Source organism: Mustela putorius, unplaced genomic scaffold (genome assembly GCF_011764305.1).
Source record: "Mustela putorius furo isolate JIRA1106 unplaced genomic scaffold, ASM1176430v1.1 tig00003972_pilon_pilon_pilon, whole genome shotgun sequence".
Lineage (NCBI taxonomy): Eukaryota > Metazoa > Chordata > Mammalia > Carnivora > Mustelidae > Mustela > Mustela putorius.
The window spans coordinates 25,779,976-25,806,641 of NW_025422115.1; positions in this window are offsets into that span (position 1 = coordinate 25,779,976).

Here is a 26,666-nt window from a genome sequence, read left to right on the forward strand (position 1 = left end):
ACACTGCGTCAGAGAGGCGCGCACGTCCCCTGTCCCAACAACATTGTCCGTGGCCGGCAGGACGTGGAAACAACCCAGCCCCATGTGACAAACCACGGATGAGCGAAGTGGGGTCGGCGTGTCCTCGGGAACACCCTCAGTCTGGGAGGGAAGGAGACCGACACCCGCTGTGGTGAGGGACCTGCCTCGGAGGGAAGCAAACCCGCCCCACAGGGGCAAAGGCCGCCCGTCCCCTCAGACGTGGCCACCGCCATCGCCGTTAGTGGGGACAGAGAGGCCATGGTGGGGCCGTGGGCAGCGGGGGGACGGTTGGTGGAGTGGCCTGGAACCGGAGGTGGTGGTTTGCGTGAGTTCACGAACGTGCGACATGCCACCGAGTTGTTCACTTCAAAGCAGCTCATTTTAGGCCACCGGAGTTTTGGCTCCGTAAATCGCTGAGGCTCTAAAGGTTGGCGCCCCCTGAGAAGCCCCTTGAGCCCCCTGCAGGGCCCATGCAGCCGGGCACAGGGCCCAGAGCTGGAGAGGCTCACCAGCCCCCGTGTCCCCGTCTCGCGAGGCCTGGTCCCCATCACAGGGCACGTCGTCCCCCGGCCATTCCTGAGCTGGCCTGCTTTCCTGCCTTCCCCTCTCTCTTCTGCTGGCCTACAGGCTTCTCCCGGGCAGGGGGGCCGGGCAGCGTCCCGGCTGGTGGTATCTTCCGCGGGGCCCGGGGACCCCTGCCGCCGGCAGGCGGGGTCAGCGTCTCCGGGGAGAGGCCGCCAGCTGGGGGCAGGCGCGGACCAGTTGTCCCTTGGAGTCCCGTTCGCTGACTTCTGGCTCTTGCCCCCGTGCGCTGGGCCCACTCAGGCTCACTGCCCGTCCGCAGTGCTGTTTGCAAGGGCCTCCAGATGTGCCGGCAGCAGCCGAACGGTGGCCGTCCGCCTGGAAGCTGTGAAGGGACCTTGTCTGCAGATGTGACGACGGTCCCGAGAGGCCGCCCTGGGTCTGGGCCAATGACAGGGTGTCCTGACGGGAGAAAGACACAGGCCTGAGATGAGGGAGGCCGAGGAGGTGGAGACAGAGACACCAAGAGACGGAGACACCAAGAGACCGAGAGACAGAGGCAGAGAGACAGAGACACAGAGACAAAGAGATAGAGAGATACTGAGAGAGACAGAGACAGAGAGACAGAGGCATGGATGCAGAGGAGAGCTCATCTCCGGGGCCCTTGCAGAGCAGCGGGGTGCAGCTCCATGGAAGGGTTCTGTCTGATCACCCCTAGGCTGCCCCAGCCTGGGCTTTGTGGTCGCGGCTTCAGCTGTGCTCAGAGGATAGGGCCCCCCTCCACCCAGGGGCCCTGCCGCGGCGGAGGTAGTTTCTGGACCACGCTGGGCCGACAACCGGGCCGGGCGCTGCCCTGGGTCTGCCCTTTCCAGCCCGCCGTTCACCCTGCCCTGAAGGCCCCGGAGCTGGCTGCCACCCGCGGGTCCTGCCCCGGGCCCTCCAGGACGACTGTGGGGAGTGGGCTGCGGGCTGCGGCGGGAGGACCACGGGAAGGCAGACCGGAGCTCCCTCGACGACGTGCCGCCGCGTGGCCCGGAGGCAGGACTGACCGCAGGGCCGCAGACAGGTGCGGATGGGCCTCCCGCGACTGCGGCGTCCTGGGCCGAGCTGCGCGGGCCCCACGACTGGGACCCGTGGGAAGGATGAGAAAGAGAAAATGAAATTCAGCAGGCATTTCCAAGGACACGAAAATAGGAAAAGGAAGACTGTCGATTGTCTCGCTTTTGTTAATTCAATCAGGTGTGCAATTTAAAAATCGCTTTGCCTTTCCCTGAAAAGGAAATTAATTAGAATTTCTAACTGAACCCAGCACTGGGGAGAAAATTTGGGACTGCGTGGTCCCAGAGAGAGGCTCCCTACACGTCACAGTCCAGAGCTGCTCGGCCTGGCAGTCCCCAGTGTGGGTCCGGAAGGTTGGCTGGGGGCCGGGGGCGGCCGTGGAGGACAGGAGGACACAGCTCCGCAAGTCTGGGCTGCCCGAGGCCCGGGAGAGGATCCCAGCATGGCCGGTCGAGGTCCCCGGGATGTCCTTCGGCGTGGACGCACGGGGACTTGCTTGCAGGGACGCGTGTGGTGCTCTAGCTGCCAGGCCTGGGGCAGCCTCGCGTCTGCTGTCCTGGAGGCCGCAGCCTGTGACGGAGCGAGAGGGACACAAGGGTCCCAGTGCGTCACGCAACACGCAGACGACCCCGCGTCCCACAGCAGACGGCAGGCAAGCAAGGTGGGTCCAGCCTTGCGGTGCACGGAGTGACATGCGGACGGACAAGGTGCCGTCTGATCCCATCGATAGGAAAGGTCCAGCGCTGCAAATCCGCAGGAACGGGGATCAGGGCTGCCTGGGGACTATGATCTCGGGTTGGCGCAGGAGGGTTCGCCGCGCTGCCAGCGGACCCGACACGGCTCACCACGCAGCCCCGTGCTTGGGAGTCAACAAAGCTGTTAGAATCAACCATCTTTTCTCAAGAGTGAGCTACAGTGTCGACAATCGTGGGGCCGCCCAGGGGCGTGGAGAGGTGGAGGCTCCTTCTGTGGGGCAGCCGACAGGCCACGTGCTGGGTGCCTGAGGGGCTCGCCGCAGCACGTGGGGCTTGGGGCGGCCCTCACGGGCATGGAGGGCTTTCGTGCTTTCTGCCTGCTAGACTCAGCGCCCACTCCCCTCCTGCCGTGGAGACGCCCGGCCCCTTCCCCTCCCCCTCCCCAAGGAGACCCCCAGCCCCTTGCAGGGGAGGCTGGCCTGCACCCGTCCCCTCACCAAGCTGATACTTCCCAGGCAGCTTCCTCAGTGTTTCGGATGGAACTTGGTTCCCTCCCACGATACTGCAGCCTCGAATCTCATTCCTCCGCCTCCAGCCCAAGCGGGCGGAGGAGTCGCCGAGGCTGGAGTTGCCGAGGCTGGACCTAGGGGTGATGTTACCTCTGTGCACAGGCCTGGTTGTCTGAGGGACAGAGACATCTCTGAAGGGCCCCGCAGAGGGAACTGGACAGGACGGCTGCCAAGGTGCCCTCCCTGGGCTGCTGGGCCCAAGCCCACCGTGGGCTGCTGTGCATGGTGTGGTGTGGCCAAGGACTCCCACACTGAGAAGGCAGTCAGAGGAAGGGGTCCCCTCCCACAGCTGTCTCGGCAGGGACCCCGCTCAGATGTCCGCATCTACTCAAGAGGGCCACACACACCTGCTGCCCAGAGCCAGACTCTGAGGGCCACTGGACCCAGGGAGAGGGGGAGATGCAGGGGGCTGGGCCCAGCCCCCAGTGAGGAAAGGGGCGCTGGGGCCTCCACGGCTCTCCACAGACAGGGACGGGACGGGGTCCCCCCCACAGCCCGCAGCAGAGGGAGGCGCCCACGCTCCTGCCTCCTCCTGGGGCCGCGGTCCTCAGACTCAGCAAGCCGCGTATTGCGCGGGACGCGGTGCTAATTTCACTACACTTTGGTAAAAATAGACGGGCTCTGGCGGAGAGCAGGCCGCAGGAAGGGGCTTTAAACAGCTCGTCTTTGGAATATTAATAGCATGGAAAATGTTATTAGAATAATTTTTCATCGTGAATAATAAATTAATAGAATAATTTGGTAGCACCATGTGACACCCGCGTAAGGGTGGGCTTTGTTTAAACAGAGTGGGGAAGGGGGCTTGTGGCGGGGGCAGCGCAGAGCTCCTGGGGCTGGAAGGGGGACGGTCGTTAGCCGGGTAAGGGGTCTAGCGGGACGGAGGACTTGAAAACACACCTCGGGGGGTGGACAGGGCCAGGAACCAAATCCCCGGAGGTTTTAGGAGGAACAGGTGAGGACTAGATTCGAGACCAGCCCTGACCAGCCCTTTATTTCCCTAAGAAAGGCTGAAAAGTGTTTTGTGTCCCAGTAAGACACCATGTTGGTGTGGGCTTGACCTTGAAGGTGGAGGGGCCACGTGCACATGGAGTATCCACCAGACTCTTGTTATTCAACGCCAAGCCCTGAGTGAAGATAGTGGGATCCCTGGGGAGGTTTTGGTGGGTGTACCCTAGGGGCTTGCCGGAGAGTTTGGTCTGAAGGCAGGGGCCTCTGGTCCCACCGAGGGTGTAGCTCTGCGCTAAGCCACTCTGGGCCTTCCTTGGGGGCCGTCCTGGAGACTCACAGGGAGAGCTTGGGCCCACAGGTCTTCAAAGATCTTAGTTGGGCAGGACCTGCTGAGTGAGCAGTGGCAGGTGTGGCTCCTACAGGGAGCGTGGGTGGAGGACGGGGCTGAAACCCCTTGTCCACTGTTTCCATGCATGTCCCCCGCCCACAGATGTCCCCAGTTTAGGCCAGCCAGGGTGTCTCTGGCTGGATGTAAACAGTTTCCGTGGCACACACGTGCATGCCCAGTGTGTGTGTGCGTGCACACATGTGTCGGGGGGCAGCTGCTGGTGCTCAGACCTCAGCTCAGCTAGGACTGCCACCAGGGAGAAGCGCCCCCAGCACAGCATCTCTGTGTGAGCCCAGACCTCCACAGGCCTCTGGGAGCTGCAGTGTCACCCCGCGGAGAGCGCCCGCGCGGCCATTACGCTCACTCCCTCTTGTCTGTGGTGTCTTACCCTGCAACTGACAATTAATGTTCGAAAGAACATGAAATGGAGGAGAAATTACAGCAATTTATCAACTGAAATTATAGGTGTAGACACATGTCAGCAGTGGAAACAGTTTCTATCAAAATTAAAGTATTTAGAGATTTTCCTCAAATTTCAAATTATGCAAATGCCATTTGCAGGGTTGTTGCGGCTCCCGGGTTTGATTGCAGGATTACGCGGCAGCAGCACGCGGCGCAGTCCGGATTCAGGCCCCCTCCCCCACCCCCGGCTGCTCCCGCAGCCGCCCAGCTACAGGCGTCGGGCCTCAGGTCTGGGAGCTGGGCAGGCACGTCCCCAGGAGACATGACCAGAGATGCACGGGCCGGTCACAGTGATCCCTGACAGTGTTGGTCTCGGGGCCCATGGCCACCCTCTCGCACTGGGGCTGTGCCCGTCAGGGGTGGCTTTGGGCAGAGTAGATCCAGGCTGTGAGCCCAGTCCCCCGGAGCAGGCCTTCTCTGGCCCAGCGTGCCAGGAGCCCCGGAGCCCATGTGGGAGTGTGGATTCTCAGGTCGGATGTCAGAGTCTGAGTTTCTAACAAGTGCCCCAGTGTCGCAGGAGCTCCGAGGCACGGGCCTCAGGCCTGGGCCTTTCCCTGCCCAGGGTCCCCCTGAACCAGGCACAGCCACGCATAGCACAGGCTGCTGCCCGGGACCCCAGCCAGCTGCCCCCCGGGGAGGGGGCAGCCAGGACTGACCTTGGCCCTGAGTCCTGCCGTCATGTCACTCCTACCTGGCACCAGGCCCCGCAGTTTGGCCCCTGGTCATGAACTCCGGGAGGTGGACACAGCTCAGAGCTCTGTTCCCAAGCCATGGGCATTGACACTGAATTTCAAAGTCACTGATGTTGAATTGGGTACCTAGGGCCCCTGTGAAACGCCTAATGAATTCACTGTGATTAATGGCAGCGGCCAATCAGAGCTGCGGCTCCCGATGACGTTTCAGTGGGCCGGGGACACCTTCAGAACCGGGTGGGGGCAGGGAGCAGGGTGCTGGCTGGCCCGGCCCCGGGCTCTCAGCCCCCTCAACCCCAGACAATGCAATGAGGAGCTGGGGGAGCAGGTTTCCTGGAAGTAGGAGAAATCATGGGGGTTATGTGGAAAGGATGGCTCCCCAGCCCAGGGACTTTGCAGGCAGGTCTGGGGGTCTGGCCCCACTACTGCCACCCCCAAACCCTCTGAGACAGAGGATTCTAAGCCCTGGGGTGAGGGGCCGGGGTCCTCTGGAGAAAGGAGCTGATTGGGGGTCATGTGCTCTTGCTGCCTCTACCTGACCAGAGACCTCTGACCTTAAAAGACACCAAGGCTGTGGCTGCGGGACCTGGCGATGCAGCTGGTTCCGTGGTCGTGGCCGCTCCAGTAGGGCTTCCCAGAAGGTGCGACAGGCGCCTCGGAATAGGAGCCTTCTGCTGCAGGCACGTCCGCTTGTAAGAAACCCCACCCGGCGAAAATCCAGATTGCTCACCTACGACCCTTGCCGTCCTGTGTCAACACGCGGTGGCACCTGCCATCGGGTTTGCTTCCCTCCACCATTCTGGAAGCACGTTGCACAGCCACTCAACGGTGGAGGGCCCGGGGCAGGCCCTTCTGGCCGCGGGGGGAGGGGCGGCTGCAGGGATCCGGGCCTGGGACCTCAGGGTGGCCGCCGGGCCCTGTCCAGTGCTTCCTTGCGCTCGGCGTGGGGGAGGGCCGCCTTGTGGCGGACCACCATGTTTCCTCACAGAAGAGAAGGGTCCTTTCCGGAGGGGGGGGGCTGCGTTTCTCTGCGAGCCCCTTTTCCTCTTGGCCAGACCCCACCCGTCCAGGGGGTGGCAGACGGGCTGGAGGGGGAGCACTCGCGGTCAGCGCTGAGGCCTGATGGAGCCTGTGGGGTGGGGGGCAGGGAAGTGGGGGGGGGAGGGAGCACCCCCAGGACAACCCCGTTTCCTACATTTCCCGAACCCCATGCCCTGTACCCCGTGGGGAACGCGGAAACAGAGGCGCCCGCCACGACTCCGGAGAGCCCTGTCGAGCGAGACCGGCGAGCTGGGCGCCCCAGCCTTCTCCCGGTCTCGGAGGGCGGCTCCTTGTCTGTCTTGTGTCCCTGCTCTTTACCAGCAAGGAGGGACCCCCCGTGTCGACTTCGCCGAGAGTTTTTAACCATGAACATACGTGGGATCCAAATGCTTTTTCTCCATCGACCGGTATCATCATAGGGTTACTTCTCCTTTGGGCTTACATGGTGGGTTATGCTGACTGATTTCCAAATGTGAGAACAGTTTCGCCTGCTTGGACTAAATCACTCCTGGCCGGGGTGCCCCGTTCCTCCCAGCGTTGCTGGAGTCAACCGAGTAATAATTTCTGGATGGTTTTTGTATCCGAGCTATCGAGAGCTATTGATTTGTGATTTTCTTCCGTTTTGGTTGGTAGGTATTGTCTTTGCTTTTCAGATCAGAGGAATACTGGCTCGCAAAATGAGAAATGTTTCTTTTCTTTTGTTTTCTGAAAGAGATTGTGTTGAACTGGTGTTCATTCTCTTTAAGTTTTTGGCAGAATTTTCTAGTGAAAATTCTGTAGATTTTTTTTCAAGTGGCTCCCAACGGACCAGCTCCCCTCTGATGGCCGTGGGACTCCTCGTGCTCCCTTTCCTCCCCGCCGAGCCTGGGTAAGGCTAGTCTGGGCACGAGCACAGAGCTGTGTGCACTCCTCTCTCGTCTGCGCCGACGCCCGCGCTCACTCCCGGTACCGGCTGTGGGTAGGTAGGAACACCTGTTCGCGGGTCCCACCATGACTTCCCAGTCTTCAGCTTCGTTGACTCTGCTCTGCTTTTCAGCATTTCCTTCCTCTTTCTTGCTTTGGGTTTTTCTTTCTCCTCTTTTTCTCGTTTCTTGAGGTAGGACTTGCAACTGGGTTGTCCTTCGTTGCTGAGTTATAAGAGCTCTTTATGTATCTGGACACAAACTCTCTTTCAGACGTGGGATTCACGAATGCCTCCCTGTCTGTTGGCTCCTTCCCTCCATTGGTTCTGGTTCTAAAAACTCCCGTGTTTTTAAGTTTTTAAGTTCGATGAAGGCCTGTTTGATTTTTCCTTTTGTTGGTCCTGCTTTTGCTGTCTTATCTAAGAATGCATTGTCACGTCCAAGGTCATGAAACTTCACACCGATGCTTCAGTCTCGGAGTGTTACAGCTTTACCTCGTGCGTTTTGGTCTCTGACCCACTTGGAGTCCCCCTCGCCTGTGGAGGCAGGAGGTGCTCGTGTGACTTCAGGCTTCTGCATGGGGACGCCCGGTTGTCCCGGCACCACTAGTTGACGAGGCCACCCTTCCCCACCGAGTGGTCTTGATGTCCTCGCTGAAAGTCAGCTGGCGGTAGACGTACGCACTTCTTTCCGGACTCCAAATTCCACATCGCACGGCCCGGGAGTGGGGTTTCCCGTCAGTGTTTGAGCAGCGTTGAAGCAGTAGGGACGCCCACAGACCCGACAGCCCCGCCTTTCCTCGCCCAAGGTCTCCGGGCGGGTCCTCCCTTCAATCTCCCCACGCTTGTTGGCTGCCTGGCATCCAGGGCTTCTCGGCTGTAGGGGAAGGAAGAGGACCTCTCAGCGCGGCGGGGGGCATCCATTTACCCACTTTTAGAGGCTCTTGGGGTTTTGATTGGGAACGTCGTGGGTTTATAGGCAATCTTCGGGGTATGGACACCTCCATGCTGTTCCATTTCTCCTTTTATTTGCATGGGACATCTCCGCGTTTAACCAGGTCTTTATCAGTGGCCTCCCCCAAGCCCGTGACGTGTCCTTGAGGGTGCATTGCTCATAGCGGTCATCACCGCCACAAGTGAATTTCTCTTCTGTTTTATTCCCTCTTGGGGTTTTCTTTTCTTTTTTTAAGATCTTATTTATTTATTTGACAGAGAGCAATCACAAGTAGGCAGAGAGGCAGGCAGAGAGAGGGGGAAGCAGGCTCCCCACTGAGCAGAGAGCCTGATGTGGGGCTCGATCCCAGGACCCTGAGATCATGACTTGAGCCAAAGGCAGACGCTTAACAACTGAGCCACCCAGGCGTCCTGGGGTTTTATTTTATTGATGTGGGTGCCCAGTCCTATACTTAGCGAATGGCTGAATGCTCAGATTAGTTCTCGTAGTTTACTGGCGCTGTCCCTGAGCTTCTGTCCAACTGTATTTTATACAAATAGGGGCCATTTGTTTTTTCCTCGATTCCTAGTTATCTTTTTTGGGGTCGGGTCTTGTTCCATTGGCTGGGATTGTCAATGCAAAGTGAACAGAGTGTGACAGCAGGCATTTTTAACTTGTGTGATGAATCTTCTAAAGTTCCCTTATTAATTTACGATGTTTGCCGTACTTTCGCCCCATTATGTGCTTCCTGAGCACGGACGAGCATGATGGATCTCGTGCACCTTCTCACCGCTGTCAAGATGATCACGTAGTTCTCCTTTCTGCCATCAATGTGTTGACAACAAAGGATTCCTGAGATTAAACCAACCTTGCATTCTGGGTCATGATGTGTTGATTTTTGTACACTGATGGATTTAATTTGCATTTTCTTCTGGTGCTTGTCCTGTTTTGATATCAAGACAACACCAGTCCGGTGAACTTATTTGGATGGATCATTTCATTCTTTTTCAACGAAATCCTTCTAAAGATGGTTATTTCCTTTTCCTAGAATGGTCTGTAAAACTTGCCTATAAATCTCTGGGCTAGAGGTGTGGGCAGCGGCAGGGGATGGGAGAGGACAGACTCAGGTACTGACGTAATTTCTTCAGTGGTAATTGGTTTGTTCGTTGCTTTTGCACATTGTAGTCAGTTTTGCTGTGGCTTTTGGATATGCTTTATTTCATCCACATTTTCACATTTATGGACATAAAAGTGCTCAGTGGAATTTATGGTTCAAAAAATTTCTCCCGTGTCTTCAAACATATACTGTCGCAACGTTTCTATCCTATTTTAAAAAGTCTCTCTCTCCCTTCCTTTCTTTCTCTCTGACCAGTTTTATTGGAGGACCATTGCTGGGATTTGCTGGTCTTTCCAGTGCTTTTTTGCTTTGGGCAACTTCGTTTTGCTCTTATTTTCTCCCTTGTACCCTCTATGGGTGTGTTCTCTGGTTCTACTTTTGGCTTCTTGAGTTCAACGCAAGACCCATTTGTTTCTAGACTTTATGTCTTTTGATAAGTTAACTCAAGGCTCAGAATTTATCTGGGGGCCAACTTGGCTGCACCCTAAGAATGAGAAGGACAGGGGCCTCATTGTTTTACGGCAATAAATGCTCCATCTGCTATGATTTCCTCCTAAAGGCATGTGATTCAAAAGCACATTACTGATATCTCTGCTGATCTCTGATTTGACGGTTGATGCCTCAGGAAGGATTTTGAAAGACAAAGTCTCTGCCCACCCTCCCAGAACCCTGGCCTCCGGCAAGGACACTCGTGTCCTCAGAGTCAGGGACTCGTGACTCTGAGTCCCCTCAATATGGGCCAGGGCTGGCTTGGTGCCCCGGGAGCCAACAGCCAACACCACTGTTCACATTGTAAAACGATGCTTGTTATCGCCAAATCCGCACCCTCCGTGAGACCCGGTTGACGGAACCCTTGTGGCCGTGAGAGCTGGGTTAGGCCATCGGTTGCAGGTAAGTGGGGGCTTCCAGAACACCTGGGAACGGCGGGGTCGCCCCTTCTACCTTGTTCACCACTCGGTTTGTACGGTAACTGCAGTGGAGAGAGAGCGTGCGGGTCAACTCCCCAGCTGAGAGATTGAGTTTGGCCTCAATCTCTCGACTTCATAGCCTGAGTCACCACACGCCGCACGTCGGAGGGAAATGATTAATGAGATCGCACTGTGATGACAGTGACCTCGGGGCCGCCGAGGTCCGAAAGTAGGTCCCGTGGTGGCCACACCAACCCCTTCTCACAGACAGGAGCGCACCAGATAGCAAGCGGGTCCGGCATTTTGGAGCTCGTCACCTGGGGACCTGGAGGCAGGTTCGGAAACTTTTGTGGGAGAGACGTCTTGACTCTGCGGTGGGCCAGGCAGTGGCGGGGGATGGGGGAGATGCTCTGTTCTTGTGCCTGGGGCCCTAGAGGTCAGGAAGAGTCGGGGTCTCTCAGGCAGCTGCTCCACAGGCAACCTGGCTCAAGAGGGAGCCGAGTGGCTCCCAACCAGGTACCCTCTCATTCAGCTGACCCTGCACAGGCGCCACTCTGCAGACCACAGATGGCCAGGAATTCACCAGCGTTTCCAGTAGATGGGGGATTGGTGGGGGCCTCACACACTGTCAGAATAGTTGCCCCAAATCTCTAACTGCCCTTATAGGCAGATGGGCTGTGCGCTTCCAGCCCCATGACCCCACCACACACACTCTCTGCCTCGGTTTACCCAATCAGATGGTCTTGACTCAGTTTACCTGCACCCGTCTTCAAAGGTCCTTTAAAAAGTAATTAACTGTGAATGTAAAATTGCTGTAAAATATCGTCTTTTTCATTTAAATTTTTAAAATTTTCTAGTTGAAAATTTAAATTTTTTCTTAAAAAACAAATCTTTTTTATTTAAAGAAAAAAAATAGAAAAAAAGAAACGGAGGGGCACCCGCCTGGCTCAGTCATGGAGCATGTGACTCTTGATCTCAGGGCTGTGAGTTTGAGCCCCACACTGGGTGTAGAGATGGCTTAAAAATAAAATCTTAAAAAAACTAAAATCTTAAAAAATAGAAAAGTAATCGAGAGAGTTATAGTTTAATAATTTTTGTGTAATTAACGGGCTGGTACTCTCAAGGTGCATTTCCATGTCTCTTTCCAGTAGGATTTTTCTTTTTCTCTCTCTCCTGTTTAGCAGACAACTCGAGGTGCCATGATAACCTTTGGGGTATTTTTGTTTAGGGTGGCTGGGACTTGGGAACTGGAGCAAAGATGCTTTGGGATAAAACGTTGCTTCTGGATAAAAGTCTAAGGGATGAGGCACCAAGTGTGTCTTCAGGAATCAGAACTCTGTCACAAGTGCATCAGTAGGGCACCAACAGGGAGTCCTGCTCTGGCTCGTTTTCTGCCCAGAAGCCAGGCCTGTCATCCCTCTCAGCATTGATACCCACCCCGCTCCCCGGGGATAGGAGCCCAGGAGCAGGCACACGTGTTCATTATGAGGGTGAGCTCAGGAATCTGGAGGGGCAGGAGGGCAAGAAAAGTGCCCAGGTACCCCACCAAGGTGCCCACCAGAGCGAGGGGGGGCGCAGTGCTCCTGCCCTGACTCCTCAGGTCACGGTGAGCCTGTCCCTGGCTGGCAGCCCTGGAGCATGTCCTCAAGCAGAGAGATGTAGAGGTGGCCAGGGGACTCCGCTGGAGCCAGGAGGTGGTGGCCGGGGAGTGACGGGGGGTCTCCATCCACATCTGCTCCACTCAGACTTCAACCAGCTGTGACATCTCCCAGCATTTACAGTTTCCAGAGACTTCCGTGTGTATCCACAACACCAGGAAGGGAGCAAGCCGGGTCTCACGTCTCCTACGTCTCCCTCAGTAGACGTGTGCTGAGCTTCTGGGAAGTGCTGTGGTGTGGCAGCCATTAGCCGGGGTCCTGCTGTTGTGGACACTCCAACCTCTTCCTTCAGGCATGTTTGGCCCTTGTCCTGATGCATCCGGACACTCGTCAGTGTCATCCGAGGAGAGGAGGTGCCAGCTCTGAGGTCTGGGTAGGTGTGAGTTCTGAATATGCCGACAAGACGGGCCAAGAAGGGATCTGCTCAGTGTCCCGCAGCAGCATGTCCCCCAAGCGAGCCTGCAGACCCTCGTCCGAGAGCCGAGGCGGAACCACCCATGATCATGCCAGGAACGGCTCACTCAGCATCTCGGCAGCACCATGTGGGTAGACCCCCTCCCCTTACACATGTGCCCACACGCGCGCACACGTTCACGCATGCACACACGCGCACAGACAGGTGAACAAGCAATCAGTCTGCTAGCCACTCATCTCTCCTTTCATTAAACACAACAAAATGTCAGGGTACATTTCAAGGACATTTGAGAACGTCCTCCGAGTTGATTGCAACGGAATCCATGCCCATGTGACCACACCCGTCAGGAGCCAGGTGGCTGCGCAGGGGCGAGTCCCCAAGAGACCAGTGTCGGGGTGGCGGAGGGTCTGGTGGGCAAAGGGTGGGGATGCTGGGAGGCGTTTCAGCACCTCGGACAGCGGCTCCGCGGGTCTCAGGTGGCCTCACGTCCAGGCGTTGGTTTGCTGTTTCCTTGGGGGCCCCAGGGTTGTGGATGCCGGCGGGGGTTGGCATAACTTTTCTAAGGCCAGAGAACCCCCTCAAAGCCTCCCGTGACTCATGAGGAAACCAGGGCTCTAGCTCCGACTTCCCACGGTCATCACTTCTGTGTGTCCGTCCCAGCCCAGAAGGAGGGGCATCACGTCCCGGTTGAGGCCTCACCGAGGGCCCTTGGGTGTTACCTGCTCTGCGCCATTGGCTCACCTGCTGGCGTGCCTTTTCCCGGTCAGAAACCTGCTTCTGCCTGTTCCCACAGCCAGGTCCCATCACGTTCCTTGCCGCAGCTCCAAGCCGGTGCGCTGTGGGCAAACGCAGGGCCAATAAACACTCGTTGGCAGAATGAAGAGGATGGCTTTCCGGCTTCCTCCTTGGGGTCCAGCGCGCCCGGACACCTCACGAATTCAACTTCAATGTGCAAAGAGGAAAGTAAATAGAAAGTAAATGTATCTCCACGGAGTTGAGCACTTCGCCAAGTGTAGGTATCATTAGGGGGAAGCGGTGGTTCGTGCCCCACATGTCCCTCGCACCAGCGGGAGGGAACTGGCTGTGTAAGAAGCCTTGCCTTTGGCCGACAGACTAATGACGTGTGCGCCTGAAGTCATACCTGGTATTCGCCGCATTTTGTGAACGGCTCACAGTGGTGATAACTCAGAGGGAGACGACGTTGAGGCAGAGAAGCAACACCTGACCAAGGGTCCACTTGTGTTCTTAGGGCTTGTGTGACCGCCCAGCATCCAAGCTCTGTGAGCGGCCATGTACACAGGAGGGGGGCAGGCTGGGGAAAGGCAGACGGATGGGATCTCTACCCCTGCACACCCAGCCCCTGCTCTAGTTCACTGTGGCTGCTGTAACAAAAGACCACAAGTAGGAGGTTTAAAGCATCAGAGATTTCTTCTCAGTTCTGGTAGACGAGAAGTCAGCAACCCCGGGTAATGGTTCCCTCCGGGGCTCTGACGGGCGTTCTGCTCCAGGCTTCTGGGGGGCTTGGCGTCCTGGGCTTATAGACGGCCCTCAGATTCCTCCTTTGCATGGAGTCTGTGTGTCTCAGATCTCCCTCTGCTGAGCTCACCAGTCACTGGGACTGGGATCCACCCTAAATCCAGGATGGTTCCCCTTAGCTTAACTTAATTACATTTGCAAAGACACTTTTTTCCAAATAAAGTCCCTTTCACAAGGGTCAGGACATGGACAACCCTGTTTGGGGCCATCCTCAGTGTACTCTACCCTCCAAGCTTACTGGTCCTCACCTGCCCTCTGGTTCGGGGTGTCTCCAGATAAAGACGCTGGCCACACTCATGTGTCCATCGGCCCTAAACATCAGGAGGCCCTGCTGCGTGCCAGGCATCCCGCATAGTTCTGCCTGACTGAGTTGCCCAAGTAGGGTTGCCCCCAGGCTGGGATGTGTGTGGGAGGCCCAGACAACATGGGCGTGGGGGACAAGCTACGTGGGGGCAGGCTCCTCATCCTGATGGCAGGGTGGTCCCTCTGGCAGAGGGAGAGGGTTCTGAGCTGCTTACTCTGGGCCCGTGCCCTCAGGAGCCACCAGCGAAAGGGGGATCCTGAGAGCCGGTTCCTTCTGTGAGCCTGCAGTGACCCTGGCCTTGCGACGGGGGCAGGGGGGGGCGCCGCAGCACCTGCCTCTTATGGGCAAAGTGGAAGGTGTGTCTGTCTGTCTCTCTGTCTCCCTGCCAGGACTGTGACTCTGGTACCCTCCCCAGAGCCCGCAGCCTGGTGGCTGTTGCTTCCGCGGGGCCCGGCTGGGACAGGAGCTAGTGGCAGTGGGCTCCTCTGTCCTGCTCCCTTTCGTCACTACTCTCCGCACAAAGAGAACAAAAGGTCCCAATCCCAATCCCTTCTCATTACTGACCTATTCCCTTCTCTTTCACTGGGCACGAGGGAAGCCCGGGCTCCTGGTCCTGGTGTGTGAGGTCTCAGAGGCTGAGGTCAGTGGGGTTCAGGGCCTGGTGAGCCGAGTGGGGGGTGATGAGCACGAAAGGGCTGGGGCCAGCAGGCGGCTGTCAGGGCCCTGCACTTCTGGAGGGAGCCTGAGCACTGGCCTCGACAGATGTGGAGAAGCTGCCCTCGCCCTGGGCTCTATAGAGGGAACATTTGCTGCTGGAGGGAAGGGCCAAGAGGCCATGGGACACACTGACCCCAAGTGAGGACATGCTGGTGGCCCATTTTGCAGGGCAGAGCACAGCAGTCCCGGCCCGGCGGGAGGGCCCCTCTCTGCTGGTCTGGGCAAGAAGGAATCGGACAGCCGCCTCCCCAGGGGAGGGGGAGAAGTCCCCTGGTGCCCCCATCCTGTGCCTTTGTTTCCATGGTAACACCAAGGGGAGATGGGCGCCGTCCCAGTCCCGCTCCAAGTCAACAAGGAGTTTATCATAAATAATTATGTCTTGGAAAGCCGCTCCCAGAATACACTGCCCATGGATGGAGCCGGAGGGGCCGTCCTCGAACCCTGCCTGCCCTCTGGCCCCAGCTTCCCCTCGGAGCCCACCCACCCTGACCGGGGGGTGCCCCAGGCTACACCCCGGGCCTCCGGGCAGGAAGGTGAGGGGCCCTCTTGTAGTACAAAGTCACAAGAGACAGCCGACATAGGGCCTTGCAGCAGAGGGGTGCGGGAAGCGGGTTCCCGTGTGGCATTCTAGGGGAGGGCTGGAGACACTCATTCGGGGTCATCTTCTGGCCTACCAGACCCCTGGCAGACTCGGGCCCCACCTGCTCTGATCATTTGAGCCTAGTGCCCCTGTCTGTAACGAACTTGTTTATTTATTTATTATAAAGATTTTATTTCTTTATTTGACAGAGAGACACAGCGAGAGAAGGAGCCCAAGCAGGGGGAGTGGGAGAGGGAGAAGCAGGCCTCCAGCCAAGCAGGGCGCCCGACGTGGGGCTCGATCCCAGGACCCTGAGATCAAGACCTGAGCCGAAGGCAGAGGCCTTCCCGGTGAGCCAACACTGAGCCACCCCAGTGCCCCACTAACGAACTTCTTAAAACTTAAATACCCACAGACAGGGAGAGTGTGTCTGGGAGACCCGGGCGTGGGGGTCAGGAAGTCTGGGTTCTTGTCTTGGGCGTACCAGAGTTGCTGTCGAGCCGTGGGACTCAAGAAAGTGTGATCCAGGTGAGCCGCATGAAGTCCCCTCCCGAGGGGACGGACCCAGCAGAACTCTGACGATGGGACCACACCGAGTTTCAGCGGGAGCCCTGGACCGGACCCCAGTGCCGGGCGGGCGTGGGGACTCCAGTGGGGGACCAGGGACACGTGGGGCCATGTCCTTGATGCTGAGCCACCCGTGGTGTAGACAGTCCCTTAACCTCTCTCGCTGACTTCTTGGCCACCAGGAGAGGAGATGCAGAGCCTTGGGTGTGCTGACTCCCCGGTGGGCGGAGATGAGGCCTTCACGGGGCGCCCGGCCAGAGGCAAGCTCTCCGGGGGACGGCGCCGTTTACTGAAGGCCACTTAGTTGGATGTGTGTGTGCGGCTGAGGTAGGTGCGGACGACCCCCTCACCCGTTCTCAGGGGCCGCAGGGGAAGCGTCAGCGTCCATGCAGTCCCGCCGGTGCTTTGGAGGACGGGGCAGGGAGGGGGCTCTGAGGGGGTGGTGCATCCAGGAACACAGGATGCCGAGCCCCCTCCCCTGGGACCCGGTCAGTGTTGCAGGAAGAGAAGCTGCCTGGCTCAGCCTGCCTCCTGCCTCCTGGAGGGAAAGGAGCAGAGGCGGCCGCCTCCTAGGAGGGACTCGGGCCCTGTCCGGGCGCTGCTCCTCCAGGAAGGCTTTGGGCCTGGCCGGTTGGCGCGGCCTGGCACAGGGGTCGCCGGCCTGCCCGGGGCTGAGCTCTGCGTCCACCAGGTGCCAGGGCTCCAGGCTAACCCCTGACGCCCGAGGGAGCCCCTGTCACCAGACAGCACAGACGCAGAGGTGGCTGGGCGGGGACAGCCACCCAGAGGGAAAGCCACCGCACAGAGTGTGTCCTAACGGAAAGGGATGCTCGCGTGTCCGCAGCTGCCCCGACTTCACGGACGGGTCTGCTCGGGGCTTCCACACGTAGCCCTTGTCCTGGAGGGCGGCAGCGATGGCCCCTCAGCCTATGAGGCCATATGGGCCATATGCTGTGTTCCCTGGGACTGAGTTCACGACAAATGCTGGGCAGTTAGGAAGTTCTGCCTCTGTGGGGACGCGCCCTCATCCCATGGCACCCGTGGGCCCTCCGCCACTTAACAGCTCAGTGATGTGTGGGGCCACTGTCCTCGCCAGACAGGCTCAGCGTCTGGAAGCGGTCGGCGCGTCGTTCTCCGCAAGGGCAGGTGTCTTGTGGTGGTTTCCCTGTGAGGCCACGCAGTTACACACACAGAGACAGACTTAACCTGTCAGCGGGGCTGTGTTCTGCCAGACTTGGTGGGGGGGTGCTGCGCAGCTCCCGCAGGGAAAGGGATCTCGGGGCGCAGGCTCTGGTGTGCTGCTGCAGGGACTTCCGCCCAGGGTCTGTGCCTCTGGGGTCCTTTCTGCTGTTTTCAGTTTTCAGTCCTTCTATAGGACACCCGTGCCCACCATGGAGGGGACCTGGAATAGGCTGCTAGGCTCTCCACGGGCTATTCCCTGCTCTGGGGGTCTGGGGGCAATCCGGCTGGTGCTGGGGTCCCATCTGCTCCCCCAGTGAGGCCCTGCGCGTGGAAAGCAAGGGGCTCCCGGCAGCTGCGTGGGGCCCACCGAGATGCTGACCGACCCCGCCCAGAGTGTGGGCAGCCTCGTGGAGGGTCACAGGCCCACTCAGCCTGGCAGGGGAACACGGTCAGGGAAGGCTTGCTGGAACAGGGGACACCTCCACCGAGAGCCCAACAGCCCGTGGACGACGAGGAGCGCCGAAGGTTGTCAGGATTCCCGTTTGGAGCTCGGGCTGGCTGCTGGGGGAGTGGAACAGAAGCAGAGCGCGTGGGGGCTGGGGGTTGGGGGGGCTGTTTCTGCGGGAGGGGGCAGGGCCGGGGGACGGCAGGAGGTGACCGGGGTGTGGCCAGATCACACCGAAGCTGCAAGGGCAGGGAGGGAAGGAGCCCAAGCTTTGTGACCCCACCCCTCCTGAGCGGACCCCAAGCCCCATGTCAGCACTCACACAGCCGGAGCGGGGGCTCTATTCCGTTTCCCAGACAGCAAGATGGAGGCCCCGAGTCCACCCCCGGCATCATGACCTCTGCAGCCAAGGTGCCTTTGTCACCCGCACCCTGGGGACGGCTTACCGAGTTTGTTACACCTGGCAGGTGGTCACCTGTGCACGGGGTGTCCGAGCTGCCCCGGCCCTGCCCACACACGGGCACGCACTGAGCGCCCCCTTGCCCAGCAACTGCCTGGTTTGAGACCCCCAGGCCTTCTGCCTTCAGGCGGAGTTGTGGGTGGTGGACGGGGGACAGAGGCAGGGCCCCGAAGCAGACCATGGCCACAGCGTCCCCCACCCCTATCCCACAGGCCTTGCCTCCAGCCGGGCCTGCGCAGGAGCCCTGGCATGTCCCGGGACAGCGGGAGCCGTCGGCCGCGTGGGCTCCGCCGCCGCCTGTCAGGCTTCTCTGTAAATCTCTCTCAGAGAAACGCCACCAATAAGCCACAGAGCCCAACATGTGACCACCAAGCCGCTCCGTTATTAAGTCTGTAATTGCCGAGAATTAATTTGCTAATTGCATGCGACTAATCTGAGCCCTTTTTGTTTTATATCAATTAACGGAGTAATTAAAAAAAGCAATCTCCTCCATCGCCCTCCCTGGCAGCCGCAGCCGCGGAGCTAACGGCGCGAGGCCTCCCTCTCAGCAGCCTCATTAGCGGCTCCGCACTCGAGCAGGCCCTCTGTGCGCGGTGACGTTTGCCCTGAGTCCTGCTTGTGCGGTTGCAGGCGAGGCAGCTCCCCGAGACCCTCAGCACGGGACAGCGACGGCCGGTGGGCCGGTGGGGGTCCCAGGGGGCCCCAGTGGCCTCGCTTCCCCATGGCTCACGGATCACGGAGGCAGGGAGTGCTCGAGCCACTGGCAGTGCCGGGCCTGCCCGCCCACAGACCCGGCGACATTGAGACTCTGGTGCCCTAGACACAGAGCGCAGGCCCTCTGCCAGCCCCTCGGCCACCAGCCTGAGAAGCCACCTCACCTGCCGCAGCCCAGGCTGCCGGCCCGGAGCCGGCGGTTGGAGGAGGAGGGCTGCGCAGGAGGGGTCGGCGCAGCTCCTCCGCGACCAGGGTGGGGTCCGACCTTGCTGTGTGGCAACAAGGCCACCCTCGGCTGGACCTCCCCATCCTCCTCCACGATGGGACCAGAGCCAGCCCCCCTTGCCAGCAGGATCGCAGCCAGGCCTCGGCAAACACACTTTCCCCCCGGCTGACGGCGGATCGCGGGCTTGGTGCCCACCCTGCAGGGGCCTGGCCGGGGACACCCCCACCCAGGCTGTGACTCTTGCTCTCTCCTCTGCGGAGTCGCCGCCACCCTTTCCCCTGATCCTGAGGACCTACGCCTCCCTGGGACTCTCCAGGCACCGGCTTGCGGGTCGTGGCTCTGAGATCGGAAGGCCCCACCAGCGCACGGTCTGCTGCCCCAGTCCCGAGTCCTGCCTTACCCCGCCTCCCACCCCACCAGACCCTCTTCCTGGGCACCTGCCCTCCCCCGGCTCAGAGTGTGGGGTACATGGTCAGGCCACTCCTTTAGACTCGCGCTTTCCTGGTGCCCACCTGCAAACCCCCATCCTGGGAAGCTACTTTCCGCCTCTGTGCCTAGAGCCTGGGTGCCCCAGGGACCACTGGGGGCCACCCCGACTCCAGCAGCCCCTTCTTCTCCAGCTGCCGCCGAGAAGGCCAGGCAGTCAGGGGTGTCCCCGGCTCCCTCGAGCCTCTGACCTGGGGGTCTGTTCTCTCTCCTGAGGCCCCCCAGCTCTCATGGACACAGATCTGGGGTGTAGGCCCCCGCCCTCTTGGTCCCAGCAGCACTGGCTGAGGCCCTCGGGACACGCGGCTGCCGGTTTTCCTGAAGTGCCTCTGTTGGGTTCAGGTACTCAAGAGCCCTGCTGTTTGGGGGTGAACGCCTTTAAGAGACACCAGGAGGGGAGCCCGTCTGGCTAGTTTGTGTGACTCTTGAACTCAGGGTCGTGAGTTTGAGCCCAGCGTTGGGTGTAGAAATTATAAATAGACTTTAGAAACAAGTAGAGAGAGAGACCCCAGGACACTGCCCCCACCCCCCAGTGGGATCCGGCCTCCAGTGCCCGAAGTGCCTGTTTCGGGCTGGAAGCATCCGTCTCACCCCGTGCGGCGGACCCCTTGGCCAGGTGGGGGTTGTGGGAGGCCACGGGCCACGCTGTGGGCTCTCACGGCACGGCAGGACCAGGTGGGGCGTGCAGCCCGCGCTGCACAGAGATGTCCCACCCGTCCTCGGGGTGGGGCCCGCGGGGTCCGGGAGGCGCAGGGGCAGCACTCCACGGACAGGCCTGTGGGCCCTTGGGGCCAGGTCGCCCAGCGGAGCCTGTCACCTGGCAGCCCAGGGCCACCCCTTCTCCCTGAGACCAGAGCCCCGCCCCGCCTCCAACTCTGAGGGGGCCCGACCTTTGTGCCCAAAGACACGGGCTGAGCTGCATGTCCGTGGGGCAGCTGGCACGTCAGGAGCCCAGGGGTGGCCCCAGAACCCGCTGCTGGAAACTCCCTTCCTTGCCGGGGTGGGCACAGCGGCATCCTCAGGACAGCCCGTGGGGAGGACGGGCGCTCTGTCCCCAGCACACACGGACTGTGCGCTCCGTGGGGGGTGGCCAGCGCTCGGCCCCGGGGCCACAGGGGTCAACTGCAGCCTGCGCTCTGAGTTCCGGGATGTCTGCCTGCGTTCTGAGCTGGGTTGGGGAAGCTCCCCTTGGAGAAGAGGTGACACACGTGTACATGCTCACATATGCTCGCAGTGTGCGTGAGGGGCTGCTGGCCTGGGGACTTCTGGCACAGGGCAAGGGGTCCGAAGTGGGGTCACGCGGGCCGGGCCGGCGCAGGCTCTCGCTCTCCACCTCGTGGCACACACACTCGCATCCGCCTCTGCGCCCAGGTTGGGGCTGAAACCCCCCGGCGGCTCGGCCTTCCCTCCCCGTCCTGCAGCTCCGGAGCCTGGTCTGAGCAGAGCCCCCTCCTCCGCCGGAGGACGCGGCCCCCTCCACACGGGCATCTTTCCTGACAGTTCCGCCCCGGGAGGGTCTCATCTTTTCCGAAATAATCAGGACATGTTTTCTGGCATTGGTTTTTGTTCTGTTTTGTTTTCCAGAGAGAGGGCGGGTGGGGGAGGGGCAGAGGGGGAGACGCTCAGGGCTCTGCCGCCCAGCAGAGAGCCCGACCTGGGGCTCGATCTCACCACCCTGAGACATGACCGGAGCTGAAATCAGGAGTCGGACCCTCAGCTGACTGAGCCCCTAAGGCACCCCTGTTTTCCTGCTTTGGAATCGAGGCTTCTGAGAGCAGAAGGCAGGCGGAGATGGACAGATGGACACTGGACACGGGCTTCAAGGACACTGGAAGGGCGGAGGCCTGTGCAGTCTGTTCTGGAAATGGCTGCCCAACCCATGGGTCCCTGTGGGTCCTGCCAACCCAACTTTGAACTCTGTCTTTGCAGAGGGCCTCGGAGGAAGCCAAGAGAGGAGCCCCTCCCAGGCTCTGGCAGCCCCCCAGCACTGGAGACCCCAGGGGACCCCCGGAGCCACAGGTGGGCCAGACACTTGGCATCTCATCCTCCTCGGGGCCACGGCTCCTGAGCAAGCTTCTGACATGAAGCCAAGCAGCCAGATGACCATGAACTTACAATATGGCCATCAGCTCTGGTTCCGAGGGTCAGATGTCCAGCTGGGCCCCTGGGCCACTGTCAAGGTGCAGGCAGCTCTACCTCCTCTGCAGGGGAGACAGTGCCTGGCCTTTCCCAGCTTCTGGAGGCCCCTGTCCCTGCACAGCCCCTCCTTGACTCGGCGCCGACCTCTGTTCCCTTGGCACATCCGGGGCCTTCCTGCCCATTTTCTCTTGCAAAGGCCCAGGGGTCATGTCAGGTCACCATGGGGCCAGGATCGTCTCTCATCTTAAGGTCCCTAATCACCCCTCCCATGCCATGTGCGCTCACGGCGTCGCAGGCGGTGGGGGTTGGATGAGGAGGGGCTGGGGCTCTGCCTCCATGTCGCGTGACCCCAGCTGTGTGCAGACACAGACCGGAACAGACTTCTCCAGGACCGCATCTCCTCCGGACACCAGCTCTGAGAGGAGGGGTCGGGCGGCCTGGCCTCAAGCTCACGCCCCCGCACAGGTCTGTGTCACCGGCTTCTCCGTGTTGGAAACACCCGCATGTGGCTTGGTGCGGCCCAGACGACACTCTCAGGGGCCCAGCCGGGCCCGGAAGCTTCTGGGCCTGCCCTTTCCTCCTTGTGGGTTCACGGGGCTGTTGCCGAGCCAGGGACCCCGTGCCCTGCCACAGGCCCAGCCCCCCCGAGCCTCACCTGAGGGTTAACGGAGGCAGAGGCTTGGCCCTGCCTGACACACTGACCCCTGACCATTAGGGTCGCCGGGTGGTTGGCCTGAAATGGTTGGTGTCCAGCTAACGCTGGATCTCAGGAGGACAAGCCGCGCTTTCTCGTCCCACGGTGTGGGACGTCCTCACCGTACAAGCGCACATCCCGGATCTCTGGAACCCTGTCCGACCTTAGCCCGGGTTTCGTGGGCGGCCTTGCCCTGCAGAAACAGCCCCACCAGAAACGGGCGAAGGAAACGGAGTGCTTCGCCCTGGCAGCGCGCGCCCCTCCTCCAGCCCCTCCCCCACCCGGCATCTTGGGGTCCGCACTAAGTAATTCCTCACTACTTACAGCGGTGGCTGTCCCCAACCCAAGGACATGTCAGAGACCTCGTAATTTGGGCACAGGAGTTCGGGGAAAAGGACTGCAGACCCTCCAGTGGGGAATCGGCCTCCCTAGCTGTGGCCCAGCGATGACATCGTGTGTCCACAAACCGAGGACTCAGGCCCCGAGGTCATCTCAGGAGCAGGGTGTGAGCACACGGAGGGGACGCAGCAGGACACCCATGCTGCGGACGGAGGGACGGACGGACGGTCAGACGGCCCCTCAGCTGCTGCCTGCCCCCCACCAGCACCTCCCTCTGCTACCTGCAGAGGGGAACCCCAGATTGGACGCTCCCTGACGCCCAAGTCCCGGAACCCCTGTGACCTCCCCCCGTCCGCCGAGGAAGGGATCCGTGGCCGCCACTCGGTTTGTGCAAACCTCATCCCCCAGGCGGCTCTGCCTGGCGTCCGCGGTGGCGGGCTGAGCGTCCCGTCTCAGTGAACGCCGCTGGCATTGGGGGCCGGTAGTGGCAGATGGAAGGAGAGAGGTGATCCACGTGGGGACCGAGCAGCTGTGGACAGGGAGGCCGTGGACGGGGGTGATGCTGCCTGGAGCGTGCTTCTCCGTGGCCCTGAGGCCCGTCTTCAGAACTGGCCACGTGACCAAATGCAGAGAGCGGGCGGGTCCGGGCGGCTGCCGCGGGTGCAGGGCTGAGTTGGGGAGGGCCTGCAGACGCAGTCAGGGCTAGGTGTGTTCTTATCAGGGGAAGCCCTGGGAGATCCGGGAGGCTGTCCTGGCAGGGGAGGCGTACGTGCACCGCGGGCTGGGCTTGTGTCTCGGACGGGCCAGGGATGTCCAGGGAGATGATTTGAGCCAGCGACAGCTCACACGTGGAAGGCCATGGAACCCCGGGCTCGGTAGGCTCATTAAGTTTGGGTGAGACGCACCTGTTTCCTGAACCGTGGCCCCCGCCCTGGCCGGCTCTCAGCAGCTCTGCCCGCCCCACCTCCCCACCCCGCCCCGTGCCTCCCTACACTCGAGTCACACGGGCCTGGGGACCGCGGAGAACAGGCTCTGGGTGGTTTGTGAGGGAACAGCAGACAGGGGAGCCTCGGGCCGGAGGCCTCGCTCCGTTGCGCAGCGGTCTGAAGGGCATGCGAACCCTCGGGCCCTGCCAAGTGCGATGGCTTAGCCGTCCTCACCTGACCGGAGGGGGCTCGAGTCCCTGGGGCTCCAGCCAGCCCCCCATACCGCCTGCTGTCCCGGCCCCGATCCCCAAGCAGGACTGGCCCCCTAACACCCCCCCACCCCGTCCCACAGTTTGCCCCAGCCGGCCCCCCGGAGGGAGGCTCCCTGGCTCCACAGTGAGTCATGGAGGTGGGGTTCCTTTACAGACCCATTGCCCTGGGATAGGAAATGAAATCCTCTGAGATGAAGAAAATGCAATCGCTACCCTTTGCAGCCGCCCTCTTGGCTCCGGGGAAATAGCTCTGCGTTTAGTGAACGTGGCTACCGTCTAACGAGAAGGAGATAGGTGTACTTGAAAACCGAACAGGCAAGAGCCCGTCCTAAGTTGGGGTGGGGGGTCGGTGTGCTTGCCTTTCCAAATATCTGTCCACAGCCTCTGTTTTTTAAAGTAGGCTCCGGGGAGCCCAACGCAGGACTTGAACTCACGACCCTGAGATCATGACCTGAACCGAAATCAAGACTCGGACGCCTTACTGACTGAGCCATCCAGGAGCCCCCAGGCCTTTTAAGGTATCTGTTAATGAAACAGGGGAGGCAGAAGCCCCCCGACTCTGCTGAGCACAGGCCTGATTTCCTGGGGCCTCATGAGCCCATGTTCTTCCTCACCCGCAGGTCTCTGGGAGGAGGGCGGCCTCCGTGCGCTGGTGCGCAGCCCTCGGGGACGTTAGTGGAAGAACCACAAACAGCTTCTGCGTGGGCCACCGGTGCCCCCAGAGCCGGGGCCTCCAGACACTTCCAAACCATCAGGGCTCCGCCCCCATCTCAGGCGGGTGAGGTAGACGCCCTCACCTGCTCCGAGAAACATCTTGTCAAGTGAAAAGCTGAGAAACTAGCAGATTTCCCACTTGTAAGACAGCAAGCCCGCAGGCGGGTGCGGAGGCTGTGGTCGCGCCCCAGGACCGCGGGGAGCACTGTCTCCGGGGTCCAGCTCGGCAGGAGGCGGCCTGGGCTCCTCCTGGGCACGGAGCTTCTTCCCCGGAGAATCCACGGGAGGCGCGTCTCTCGACCAGCGGCCGGCGGGGCGACAGCGGGCTCCTGGCTTCTTCTGTACCTCACTGTGTGGTGAAATGTCACGGCTTTCAGGGAACTCCGAGCCGACCCCGAGTCCAGGGTCCGAGAGAGGATGCTGCCCTCCCTCTGCCTGGTTTTCTAACCACCGTTGCCCCATGTTCTTTCTTCTTCAATCTGAAGATTTCTGGTAAAATCATGTAAAATCGCAGAACACGAAACGTGTGCCTGAGCCGTTGGGCAGCGCGGAGCGTGGTGAGACAGCCGCGCTCTAGAGTTTCTCCCCTTCCCAAACTGACACACCGTTCCCACGGACCCCCCTGCTCCTCCCCCAAGCCCGGCGCCCACCACCCTCTCTCCGTCCCCGTGAGCGTGGCGGCTCCGGGCCGTCGTGGAAGGGACTCAGCCGTATCTGTCCTCTCGTGACTGGCTTATTCCAACCAGCACAGTGTCCTCGAGGCCCATCCACGTGCGAGCCGTGTGGGAACACCCTTCCTCGACGAGGTCCGGTCTGTGGACACACAGACCACACTGTCGACTCCTCCTGGCTTCCCTGTCTTGGTCAGCGAGAGTCGTGCTGCCGGGAACACGGGCGTGCACACGGCTCTTCGAGTCCCTGCCTTCAGCTCTAGCGGACGCACACCCAGAACTGGAATGCCTGGGTCCCACTTTCTTTTAGGGTTTTACATGTGTATGCTTCTAAATAAAACATTTTACGATTCTGCCTGCTTTTGACATCTCTGTAGAGGGGATCACTCTTCATACATGATTTTGGGACTTCCTGCTTTCGCCAAACACTGTCTTTCTAAAGTCCATTGCCGCCAGCCAGTGTGGGCGGTAGCCGCTGTCCAGGTTCATGGCTCCTGTTCACTAATGAGCCGCTGGTGGGCACCTGCCAAGGTTTGTGGGCACCAGCAGAGCTGAGCGGACGTGCTGGGTTCCCATGCACACTCCGGACCCCGCCAGCAGCCTGCCGCCGGCACCCTGGTGCTGTACGGGCTGGGCAGGGGCTGCGGCCGTCCACACCTGCACTGCCCTGCTGCCTGGTAGGACGTGTGGTCCTGTCTGTGGGCCCCGCGCTTTCGCCCTCATGGAGAGCAACACTGTTCAGGGCTTTTGCCCATTGGCTACGGAGTCGTCCTTTTCTTACTGATCTGCAGGGCCGCACACTCTGGTTTTGGCTTGTTTGTCACTTTCTGTATCAGTTTTGTCTTTGTTCTGCAGTATCTTCTGGTGAAAAAAATGTTCTTTTTTTTTTAAAGATTATTTATCATTTATTCCTGAACGACAGAGACAAGGAGAGATAGAGGCAGAGGCAGAGGGAGAAGCCCACTTCCCGCTGAGCAGGGAGCCCGATGCGGGGCTCGAACGCCAGACCCTGGGATCATGACCCGAGCCGAAGACACGCTTCACTGACTGAGCCACCCCAGACGTCCCCAAATTGTTTCAATGTAGAAAACTTTGTCAACATTTTCAGTTACGGCTAGCACTTTATGGGATCTTGTTTATGAAATCCTTTCCTATCATGGGGTCATTAAGATGGTTTTCCATATTGTCCCGAAACGTTTTATAGTTTCTCTCTTCGTGTCATCATCCGCCTGGAGTTGACTTGCGTGTGAGGCAGAGACAAATTTAACTTCCTCTGTGTGGTCATAGGCTTCAAAGAAGCTGGATTTCCCTGAAGAGCTGCAGGGCCCCCTCCCTGGGTCATCCACGCAGGGTCTCTGCGGGCA